The 12742-nt window shown below is 35.3% G+C and overlaps 1 protein-coding gene across 3 annotated transcripts in view; it reads right to left on the bottom strand.

The window, feature by feature from the left end:
• The window catches only part of Clint1 (clathrin interactor 1), a 61700-nt gene that overhangs the window by 47764 nt on the left and 1194 nt on the right, over nucleotides 1–12742 (bottom strand). The gene's annotated exons all lie outside the window — the stretch shown is intronic.

Genomic DNA, 12742 nt, shown 5'->3' with positions numbered 1-12742 from the left:
AAAAAAAAAAAAAAAAAAAAAAAAGAAAGAAAGAAAAGAAAAAGAAAAAACAGAAAGAAATGTCAACTATGTATTTATTTTCAAATTCCCCTTTTTAAGCCTCAAGATGGGTAAAGGGATATTACCTATATTAAATTCATAACCAATACTGTAATCAACAGCAAGTTTCTCAAACTTTTCTTAATGTTCAAATTAAGGCAGTGCATTTATTTAAAACTGTATAGTTTGGGGGGGGGCTTTTTTTGGTGTGTTTTAATTACTACAAAAATGCTACTCTCAACATATGACCATTTTTTTTTCCCAACTGAAGTCAAAAGACTTCATATTCCAAATGAATTATATATTTGGTTTGGAGGTAAAGCCCATGTCATATATTATAAGATTATATACAGATAAATTAGTCCTTAATACTACTTTACAAAATTTCACAAACACAAATATCTTATACTTCTGTTTGCTAAATAAAGTGCCAACATCCAGTATTCTAATTAGAATAGTGCTGCCATGGTTAAGATTCTTAAATTACTCAGTAATTAGCTGCTAGTATAAACAATTCAAAAGCCAAACAAACTTTCAATGCAAGAGACGAATCTGAACTGCAGGTGTAAGACTGTTAACAGGAAATACTATTAGGAAGAATACACTCCCTAACAGCATTTTATTGACTTAATCAAAATAAGTATGCTTTGATTCTTGTCTGTTCATACTTAATTGACTTAAGGAAAGCAAATTACATTGCTAAAGTAGAAAAAACAGGGAGACAACATATATGCAGCCTTCTAAAATTATGTTCTTAAAACTTAAAAATAACAAAACCTTACACTTTTAATTATCCAAAAGAAAAATACCACCAACCCACTTCTAAAAGAGCTCTGTCTTTGAATTATGAGGTAATTTTGCATATTAAGGAACTCTAGCAATGAATTATGACAAAAATCTCTCTCTATATATAATCAACTATATAATCTATGTAAAAATATCTGCCTCACCACTAAAAGGAACTAAATCCAGGAGTCCTTTGAAATAGGGCTTACTTAAGGCTGAAACAGCAAAAGTATAGTATAATCCAAAAATATCTTGTATCAGAAACTGAAAAAACACTAAAAAGAAAAAAAGGCCATGTTAAAAGGAGATAGATTAGCAACATCTGAGGCAATTTCACTATCAAAATAAATATGAACAGCAGGTTGCAGTGGTACACTCCTATAATTCAAGTTACTCAGGAGGCTGAGTCAGGAGGACCATAAGTTTGAGGTCAGCCTTAGCAACTTAGTGATACCCTGTATCAAAACAAAAAGGGATAGGGATGTAGCTCAGTGGTAGTACCCCTGGTATCAATCCCCAGTACTGGTGCAAACAAACAAAAAGAACAGTAATGAATTACAGCCTATTGAATGAAATATCCATGGAGTGATAAATGAAAGAATAAAAAGAAGGAAGCAGGAAAACAATGAGGATTTTTATTTACAGTAAATTGATAAATATGGAGAATTTGATTGGAGTTGGGCTAATCATAATACTGCAATCATTGTAGTAAAGACTGGCTCAAGCAAGAAGCATCCACTGATGCTAAATCTAGGGGTGAAAGTTTGATGAGAGGTCTCAAAGTGTTTCCTCCTAGATTTCTTATTAGCTGCAATGAGAAAAACAGTAGGATAGAGGAAGCAAACAAGAACTTGACTAAGTGATCAAAATTAACATCACCAATGAGGAGCATATAAACACATCTTCCTCCTGGAAAGGGCACAGCATCACTTAATGTGGTACTCCAGTTTGAATGGCTTAAAATATAACCTGAGAAAATGTCAGCTCAACCTAAATTGGAAGACTGTTACATAAACTAAATGGTTTATAGTTTTTAAAATATTCGCTGTATGTGGTGGCACATGCTTGTAATCACAGCAACTTGGGAGGCTGAGGCAGGAAGATTGTAAATTCAAGGTGGGCAATTTAAAGACTCTGTCTCAAGAACAAATAAATAAAAAGGGTTGAGGGTGTAGCCCAGTACTAGAATGGCCTTGGGGTCAATCCCCAAGTACTGTACAAAAAACAAAACAAATATAAAATGACCTATGCCATGAAAGACAAAGACGCCCATAATCCCAGCTACCACGATGGTTAAGGCAGGAGGATCACAAGTCTGAGGTGAGATTCGTGAGTTAAGGAAATTGAAGAAATATGAAAACTAAATACACTACATATTTAATTTCAAAATAAGGTTTTGCAAAAATCTGCTTCATTGCACAACACTGTGAATGTACTAAATACCACTGAATTGAACACAGTAAAAGGGTTAATTTCATGTAATATGATCCATGCCTATGGTTATTTGCTTTTTATATGACTGATTTTGTTTTAAAAGATAAAGAACAGTGTGAGATTTTTTTTCATGACAAGGGGTATCATATGTAAAACTGGTTCTACCTGGTCAAATATCCAAGATATTCAAATAAGAATAGCTTAAGAATTTTACTTGCACTATACATCCCAATTATAGTTTTTACAGGTATGATAAAATGGTCACTAAAAACAAAACAAAACAAAAAATAAATCAGTAAAAATTTCACAGTTAAAAGAGCTTAAAGCCAGGCATGAGGAAGCATACCTGTAATCCCAGTTACTCAGGAGGCTGAGATAAGAGAATCATGAGTTCAAAGCCAGCCTCAGCAAAAAAGCGAGGCACTAAGCAACTCAGTGAGACCCTGTTTCTAAATAAAACATACAAAATAGGGCTGGGAATGTGGCTCAGTTGTTGAGTGCCCCCGAGTTCAATCCCCAGTACCAAAAAAAAAGGGGGGTTTAAAATTTATGAAAATATACATCAAATTTTAAATTTCTATTAATTACAATTAACTTGAAAAATAATTTTTATTCATCTACAATTTTTAACTTTTGGGTTATTGCTCTTGAAATTTTCTCAGAATGACAAAACAGAAGAAACAAAATAACAAAACTTTCTGAATTTGATTATTTACTGTGACTATTTGTTAACAGAATGTTCACAATCTATTAGCTCATTTAATTTTTTTAACAGTCCTAGAAACTAGATTTTGTCCTCATTTTATACAGTAGAATTATCTTAATTCATGTCTCTCCACCAATGATTCCTATCATTCTTTATTTAAAAATAAAATTGAAATCCAAAGAAATTTGATCAAGTTTAGCACACTCATGACCAGTTTTATCTTTAAAATTTTAAAAACAGGTGATGAGCTATTTAGAACACTCTGTTAAACTGGGCATAGTGGCTCATGCCCATAATCCCAGCTACCTAGATGGCTGAGGCAGGAGGATCATAAGGCTGAAGTTAGATTATTGAGAATCTAGCTCAAAAGATAAAAAGGTCAGGAGAAGCAGCAGCCCAGTGGTAGGGTGCCCCTGCATTCAATCCTTAGTTACAACATAAAACAAAACATTCTGTTAAGGTGGTTTTATCAAATGTTTTGTCCTAACTTCAGAAGAAAAATCTGAAACAATGTACTGGAAATCAGTAATTCTTAAAAAGAGAAAAAAAAAAAAAAACACACAATTTGAACTCATAATTTTAAAAACAATGATAAAACAAGACATCCTACAGTTGCAAAATATGAGAAAATTACATCTTTGTAGATGCAAATGCTTCATATTGCAATTTAATCATATCACTTTTAGATTTTTCACTTCTACCTGATAAAACTGATGTACTGCCAAATATCCAACACTAAGTCAATGTATACAATTCTAAAAAAATCCTAACAGAATGAGAAATCCTATACCTCAATAGTGTCAAGTTTGTGACACTGCCTTTGTCAAATCAAATACTTGATATTTTGTTTAAATTAAGCTATAGATTTTTCTTTTTTTCACCAGTGATTAAACTTATATGCATTGCCAAATCCCAGGAACTACACTAACCATAAGCTGACATTGATGGAAATTTTCCATAACCTAACCACTAAAATTTTGAAGAACTTATAATTTATTTCCCCCCTCAAGCTGAAGAAGGAGGAGGAGGAGGAGGAGAAAGAGGAGGAATGCATATACTTCAAATTATTTAATTTTACTATATGGGGTAGAAAGGACCTTTCTTTTCTAGTAGGACAGATTCTCACTGATATCATCCTCTGCTTAAAACCATTTGTGAGTGTGTTCTTATCAGTGAGCCAACATCATTTGACTTGACTCAGATTTTTCACTTTTTGTGAAACTTTAATTAGCCTAGCCTTCTCTCTCTCAATACATACACATTTTTAAAATACCAGGAATATCTCCTTCATGATGCTTTTACTCAGCTTCATTTTGCCCATTCTCTGAATTTCTAAAGTATTTAGAGTCCTCAAACTTGAATATCATACCATCCTATATCATTCTCTATTTCTTTTTTATAGGAATCTCCTTTATAGAATCACAATCTGCCCAGTGGAACCCTAAGGTGCTGCCTGTCTTACAGTATTGTACTGGGCTTGTGTTAAGCATTTAATAAGCACTCACTGAAGGATTCTTTAAGGGCCACAATTAATAAGGACATCAGTAATGCATTTTGAATCATTGACAACATTTAAGTATTTATAATATATGCCAAAAATTCAGCACTTCGATAGACACACAAAAGTCTAAGGAAAATTATTCCTAAATGATCCACTTTGAACATAGGAAAAAATGGAAAACACTATGCATAAATCGTATTAATATAGTACTACAGGCATATTGAACTGACCATATCATAAATATCACAGGATTATGAGGACTACTGATTCTGAAGCACATGACAGAACTCGTGGATGCCACAACATATTTCAGGGATGATTACGGAGATTGCCTTCATACAACAGGGAAGACTTTTCACCCACAGAAACATCTGTCTGCTACCCTGTCATTAAGGGTCACCTAACTTATAGACATTATCGTACTGTAATAGGTCAGTAAAATTCTCTTCTATGGTAGGTACATATGGGAAAGAAAAATAGTACTCTCATCAAATTTGGTTCTGAATATTAAGTGCTATTAAATTTTTCCAAGCATACTCGATAATTCATTTTTATGACAATAACATATGACAATTTTTTGTTTAAATTACATGGTATAAAAGATTAGCAAAGACTCTTATATATATTATGTTCTGAAAGTAGATCATCTTGACTTAAATCTATTTTCCCGAGGTGTTACTAGTAGCAAGTTCCTGAACTACTTTGTATTCAGTTTTCTCATCAAAAATGGAGGGTAAGGGCTGGGATTATGGCTCAGTAGTGGAGCACTTGCCTAGCACATGTGAGGCACTGGGTTCAATCCTCCAGCAACACATTAAAAATAAATAAGTAAATAAAGTTGTGTCCATGTACAACTAAAAATATATTTTAAAAAAATGGAGGGTAAGTAACATTGCACTTGGTACATAACAAATTCTCAGTAACTACTGGCTTTTATTATTAGAAATATATGGACTTAAAGAATATTCTCTCCAATAAATATTAATTTACCAAACTTAATATATTCATTCAAAAATATATTTACCAAGGGCTGACCATGTATCATATATTATTCTAGTTGTTAGAAATAAATACAGCAGTAAACAAAACAAAGTCTCTGGCCTTCAGGTAGCTTATACATTAGAGGTAACAAATACATGTAAACAGATGTATGTCAGTACACACTAGGTAACACAGGAGGCACACTGATCAGATCACTGAGAGGGCTCAGAGCGGTAGAAATGAGGGCAGAGGGGCAGCAAAGGGTCAGGAAGACATGAAATGAGAAGTGGGGGGGAGCGGTTCTGGCAGATCTCACTTAGTATTTTTAAAGAATCACACTTGCCCACTGTATGTACAGTGGAGATAAGAGACTTAAAATTTTTATTGGCTTCATGAGAAATGGAGCCGTATTTCAAAAGCTCACATAATACCAACAGTATAACTAAAAGCCAAACACATCAAACTAAGGTCATTATTTAAGCAATGTGGATTAACTGTAAATAAAAACACTTTTATCCACACTACAGTAAGTCATTTTAAAAAATGACTGATAATGAATGAGAAAAGTAGCAAAAAAATCCAAGTATATCTATTTGCATTATTCTTTAAAGATATGCTTATCATTAAAGAATAATCAACCTTATGAAAACAAAACAAACAAACAAAAAAAAAAACAAGAAATTGAATTTTCAATGCTTACCACATAAGGCTATCTGGATGAGGAGTGCAACATTACAAAACTGTGTATGCACATTTACCACATAATGGTGAGTTTGTGTAAAAGTTACAAAAAATTACTTATTAGAATTTAAATACTCTCCTAAAATTAAGAAACTAAACAAAATTCATGTCAAAAATAACTCATTCTGACTTTTCTTATGTGAAGAACAAAGCATCCATGTCCATTGTTACGCATTAACAAATTCATTAACATTTAATACACATTCATTAGCTTAATCCATCCAGAAATCAAAACTAACTACTTATTGGCTCCAATATGGGATTATATTATGGTCCTTTCTTAATTCTGATGTTAAAGGGCCCTGGTAAACCAAAAGATGCTCTTGCCATGTAGGCAAGTGGATCGAATGATTGGAAAGCCCTTTCTGCAATGTGTTTTCTTAGCATATACTGCTCATTTTTTGTCAGACAGAGATCATGTACCACATATTCTGGAGGACTCTTATTCTTAATATTGCTCAGTTTCCTAAAGATAAATTGTCAAGTTTCAATTTGCATTCATAAAATAAATTTTTGATGTTTTAGAAAAAAATGTTTTACATTAGCAGTGTCTTTAAAATCTTGAGAAAATAGAAAACAAGCTGAACAAAATATAAGAATTAGCAATGGAAATTGCAATATGTCTGTCCAAAGACTTTATTCCTCAACATGGTTTCGTAAGCGTATTTCTGCAATATGCTTTACAATGTTAAAGTACAAGCATTTATGATTTGGTAAAAATAACACAAGGCACACAGAACAGAGGTATTTAAATGAGTTTTCTTCTCTGTAGGTTAGGCTGTCTATTCAGCAGAAGACTTTTAGGAGATAATACCCACTGAAAATGTTGACTTCATGGATTAAGACACAATCCTTATGTATGTGTAAATAACTTAATTTGACAGCAACGATAATTCTCTCAAACACTATGTGATTTTTTTAAACGTTACAGATTATTTTGTGCACAACACAGTTATAATAATAGATCTTCCAAAGTTTATTTTATATAAAGTACTAGTCTAAGGGCTTTAGATTAATCCTCACTAGCATGTAAAATAAGTACCATCATTTCTATTTTAGAAGTACCACTCTAATATACAAGATCACTGTTTTCTCAGTAGTGGACCTTAGATTTGAATCCATTTCTCATCAATGAACCACTAATGGCTTCTCAGATCTATTAAATACTGCCTGGAGGTGCCTAAGGATGGTATAGAAGTACAAGTGGTTAGCAAATTACTGTAAAATACACAGAAGGGCAAACATATATAATTTGGCTAAACAAGGGAAGTTCATATAAAATGATACCTTAAAAAAATAAAAAAGTTAAGGGGATGAGGTTGTGGCTCAGCGTAGAGCACTCGCCTAGCACATGCGAGGCCCTGGATTCAATCCTTAGCACCACATAAAAATAAATAAAATAAAGGTATTGTGTCCAACCAACTCCAACTAAAAAATAAATATTTAAATTAAAAAAAGGTTAAATGTGTTGTCTCAGAAAGTAATGTGTATCTGAGACTGAAAGGAGTTAACTTTTTGTATACAAGAAACATTAGAATAAGTACTGAAAATGCATTTTGAATTTAAGTAGTCTTGCTCCCCCAAATTGGAACTTTTTTGATTAAATGACTAGATATAATTATCAACTTACAAGAATTACAGAAGACAGAGAACATTTAAATACCACCATGGGGACATAATTACCAAAATTTAAACAGAGAAACACCTAGTTTCTTTAACAAAGAAATAGCAAGAGGAAAGAAACATGAGTAGAGGTTGAACTTATACATTAAGAAAATCAAGAGAAGGCTGGTGATGATATGGCTCAGTAATAAGAGTGCTTGCCTATTGTGAGGGAGGCCCTGAGTTTAATTCTCAGCACAGCAAGGGGCAAAAGAGGGAAAGGAGAGCATTGATAGTTATATCGACTATATATATTATACATATACCAGAAAACACTAAGCAGGAATTATGAGGCAATTAAGAAATGAATACTGACTGGACATTTTGTATTAAGGAATTACCATTTAAGGCATAATAATGGTATTGTGTTTATGGTTCTAAAAAGACAATCCCAGTGGTGCAAGTTGTAATCTCAGTGGTTTGGGAAGCTGAGGCAGGAGGATCATGAGTTCTAAGCCAGCCTCAGCAAAAGCAAGGTGCAAAGCAACTCAGTGAGACCTTGTCTCCAAATAAAATACAAAATGGGGCTGGGGATGTGGCTCAGTAGTCAAGTGCCCCGGAGTTCAATCCTTGGTACCCCAGCAAAATGATCCTTACCTTTTAGGATTGATATAATCGATATATTCATAGATGAAATGATAAGGTATCTGGGAATGAGAGCTCATGCAAGATTAGCTAAACTGTTGAAACTGGGTCATGTGTCCATAAAAATTCATTACAATGTTCCCTATTTTTTTTACACATTTCAAATTTTGCATAATAAAAGTTAAAAATAAACTAAAGCTTAGCAAGCCAGAAGATCTAAATATGAAAGATAAAACAATAAAGCTTCTAGATTAAAAGGTATTTAAGTTGCCTACGTTTTCTTTTCTTTTTTTCCACATAGTACAGAAATTAAACCCAGGGGCACTCTACCATTGAGTTATATCCTCAATCCTTTAAATTTTTTTTTTTTTTTATTCTGAGATGAGGTCTTGCTAAGTTGCTGAGACTAGCCTCAAACTTGCAATCCTCCTGCCTCAGCCTCCTGAATCACTGGAACTACAGACAGATACCGCCACAACCAGCATGTTTTCTTTTCACCTAAAGGAACTATTAAACATTTAAGTAAGTAGAAAAATAATACAATAGTACAGAAAAGATTCAACTCTGGAGCAATAATGTAAAAACTAGGAGTACTAGATGCTGTCAGAAGATAAATTAAGCCAAGTGTGGTAGAGCATACCTGTAATCCCAAATACTTAGAAGGCAAAGGTAGGATGACTGCAAGATTGTGGCTAGTGGGCAACTAGGACGCTATCTCAAAAATAAAAAGGGCTCGGATGCATCTCAATGGTAAAGCATTTGTGGATCCAATCCCAAATACAGGGTGTAGGGTGGCAAATTAAGCTCATCTTTCTTTGGAATTAAGTTCTTAATATCCACTTGTGCTCAATTACCGAAAGAAAAGAAAGATAATTAATTCCTTGTTTCAGCAATAAGAATTACCTATAATTGGTTCAGAGAAAAGTTGATCTAGGAAAACTAAAAAGCTGACAATCATCTTGCCATCTTTGTTTTCAAGTTCCCAGAAGCTAACTGAATGGAGATTTACTGGTAAGATAGGGCAAATAAGGGTAGGGGTGGGAGGGGAATACCAGTAATACATTTGTGTTGTAGCATATTTGTAGTGGTAAGCTTTTTAAAGGCAGGGATTGTACTTTTCAAGTTCAGAAAATATAGTGCTGACCTAAGAATTAATAAATGTATTATCTGTTGAAGTAAGAAAAGAAACTATTCTCTTTGAAAGCAAGAGTTTCTCCCTCAGCGCTCAGAAAGACTGTGAGAGTAGTTTCTATAGCTGTTGCATTAAACATTTAAGAACTAAAAACAAGCAAATATACACCAATGAAAATAACTAATGGGGAAAAAATGCAAGTTATGATGAAAAGAATAATTTAAAATAAACTATTTATTGCAGTTGCTGTAAGGCTTTAGTCAGAGCTGTTTAATCTCTATCAAAAACAGAGTTGCTGATCAAATAGATTTACCATTAACATATTACTTACTCCCTGTAAGGAAAGAGAAGAGTTAGTGGGGCTTGAACCCTAAGTCTTGATCTACTTCAATGTAGAATGTCATCTTCATTACATTCCCCAAATTACAAGAGAAAATATTACAGAACTACAATGATTTTTAATTTATACCATGTGTGAGATGACAAATATAAATGTATCTAATTTTATTCAAATAAAGAAAGGCAGGTCATAGGATGACAATGGTCAAGCCAGTCCTCGTTGGTGGGAATGGTGCCTCTTAATCTTTTCCTGCAACAGTTCCCTTTTATGCAACTTGATTACAAGTGGGAGGAAACTGGCACTGCAGGCTCTGGTTGGCCTATGGCTTTATCTGCTTTCCCTCAGTTCCATAATATGTTCTACAAAATAGATCCATTTCATACCACCAGGAGGTGCAACAATTGTGGAAAATATCCCCCTACCTTCCAGAAAGTTTTCAGTCTCAAAAGTCATTATACTTAAGAACTGCTAACATACTGAATGTAAGAGGTAACTCCAAGGGAACACAATTTGAAAGAGTATATTTTCTTTTTCAAGTAAATTCACTGAATAGGAATATATATTAAAAGTCTTAGTTTTCCTGAGTTATGAACTATATTTATTGCCTAAAACATTTAAATGTAACACGTACCAATGACCTGTTTCTTTGTTTTTGTGGTACTAAGGACTGAAACCCTGAATCTCAGCCTTGCACACACTAAGGAAGCACTCTACCATATAGCTATACTCCCATCATATTATCATTAAAAAAAAAAAAAAATCCCTTTTCAGCCTCAATGTCTCTGAAGGATAGTGCCTTCTCAAAATTTATTCGTTACTGTGAAATAATAGTTCCACTTAGCTGTCTCTAATGGAAACTCATTTCTTCAAATACGCATTGAAACAATTCTTACTCTAGCTCAATTCCTCATTTTATAGACAAGGAACACAATGTCTGGAGATTCATGTCATTCTGCCTCAAATAGTACAAATGGCTAGTTAAAAATGGTACTGCCAGACACTCATGTCTCCAAACTTTCTAACTAATGGTCTTTCTGCATATCAATCTATTAATCCAGCTATCACAGTAGTCCTTAATTCATGATTCTCTCATGTGCCTGTTCCTCCATGGGTTTATCTCTTTAAAAATCAGAGTAACCATTCTATGGCTCAGTTTTACTCCCATGATGGCATTTGAAGGTGCAGTGTAACTGGATATAGTGCCACAATACATGGTTTTATAAATTGCTTTTACTTTTAGAAGGAAGAATTCCTTCTTGCCAATGAAAGATGAAAATTAAACGAGTACTCATCTGTATAATAACCATATATACAGCCCAAAATAAATATATTAGGGCTCAATGGTCAAATGAATAGTTGTAAAGGAAAATTATTAAAGTGAGTCACTTTTCAAACTTGGAGCTTCACTCTAGTGAGTTTTATCTTACTTTAAATGCAGAACACTGCTATGGTTCAAATGTATACTGATCTAAATATACTCCTTGAGGGCTATATATGCAATCTAAGTCCTTGGCCCTTAACAATCTTCACAACCTTTGAAAGTATGCATAGTTATTTTCATTCTGCACCACTGGGAGGGTAAGTTACTTGCCCAGGGCCACAAAGCTTGAATCCAGTTTTGCAGGCAGTCTACTGCTTTTTTGGTAGCAAAGAAAACTGCAAAGTATGGTCAAATTCTAGTTCTATCTGATGCACTATCCAAGCCACTGCAAATTATTTTGTTTTCTAGTGTCAAGAAAAGTTTGCCATCCACACTTCCTGAGTTTAGGTTAGGTGGGTGGCACAAAGAACTGTTTTTCTAATCCTGCTTACTACTGCATAATCACTAAAACCCAAAAGGAAGAGGACTGGTTAAATTCTTAAACTTTATTTCCTCCTGGCCTAGAAGAGCTTACTGTCATATACGACATACTAAAATGCAAGTGCTAAGGTTTTCCCAGCGTACTAGGACACTAAAGCTATTTCAGTCTTAAAGGAGTCAACTATGCATTGACCATTTTACCAGTCAGGAAAGTTAAAAACAGGTCAACATAGGGCTGGGGATGTGGCTCAGTGGTTCAATCCCCAGTACCCCCTCCCCCCAAAATAGGTCAACAGGAAACAAACATGGGTTCTTTTCTTCTTTAAGGGAAATTTCTTAATGACACCTTAAAACGAATGGAACAAGCAGCCTACCAAAAAAGAAGTTCAGTGAAAAAGTTAGGGGAAAAGAACCACAAGAAGCTACACGGTGATCTATCTTCGCTAGTGTTAGAAACGCAAAGGTGAGTCTCATGGAATAACTTCAGCCTGGCCACTTGTTACACCTACTACCCACTCTAATACTTCAGGTTCATCAAGAATTAAGAGAGAGCCCAGCAAGGCAAGAGGTAGCCCGACCAGGCCCAAGATCTCTCTGTATTACGCCCGGAGGGACCTAAAGGGCCAGTGCGCTGCGTCCCCCACCCGCAAGCCTTCCCTGCTGCTCAGGAGGCAAAGCTCACAGCCTGGAGCCAGGACACTCGTCCTGCCAGGGCAGTGACCCAGCTCCTGACAACCCGCCCCCTCCTCCGACCAAAGCGTCCGCACCAAGGCTTGAGGTCAGGGCAAAGAGACCCCAACCTGGACAGGAGGTGGCTGAGAAGATAAGCTGAAACGGGGGAGGGTCCCTCCGTCTCCAGCCCCGCTGGTGGGACGAGGGCCCAGGCCGGAGAGGCGGCCGGCCGCCGCCATGATGGGGCCGGCCGAGCCGGGGGCGTGACGCCGGCGACCCCGCGCGCAGGGCCGGCTCCCTTTCCCCCTCCTCCCCTCCCCCGCCGAGGGCCTCGGCCACAACTGCCCCCCGGATCACTCACG

The sequence above is a fragment of the Marmota marmota genome, unplaced genomic scaffold (assembly GCF_001458135.2).
Source record: "Marmota marmota marmota unplaced genomic scaffold, marMar, whole genome shotgun sequence".
Taxonomy (NCBI): domain Eukaryota; kingdom Metazoa; phylum Chordata; class Mammalia; order Rodentia; family Sciuridae; genus Marmota; species Marmota marmota.
This window is presented reverse-complemented; position numbering and strand designations above follow the sequence as displayed.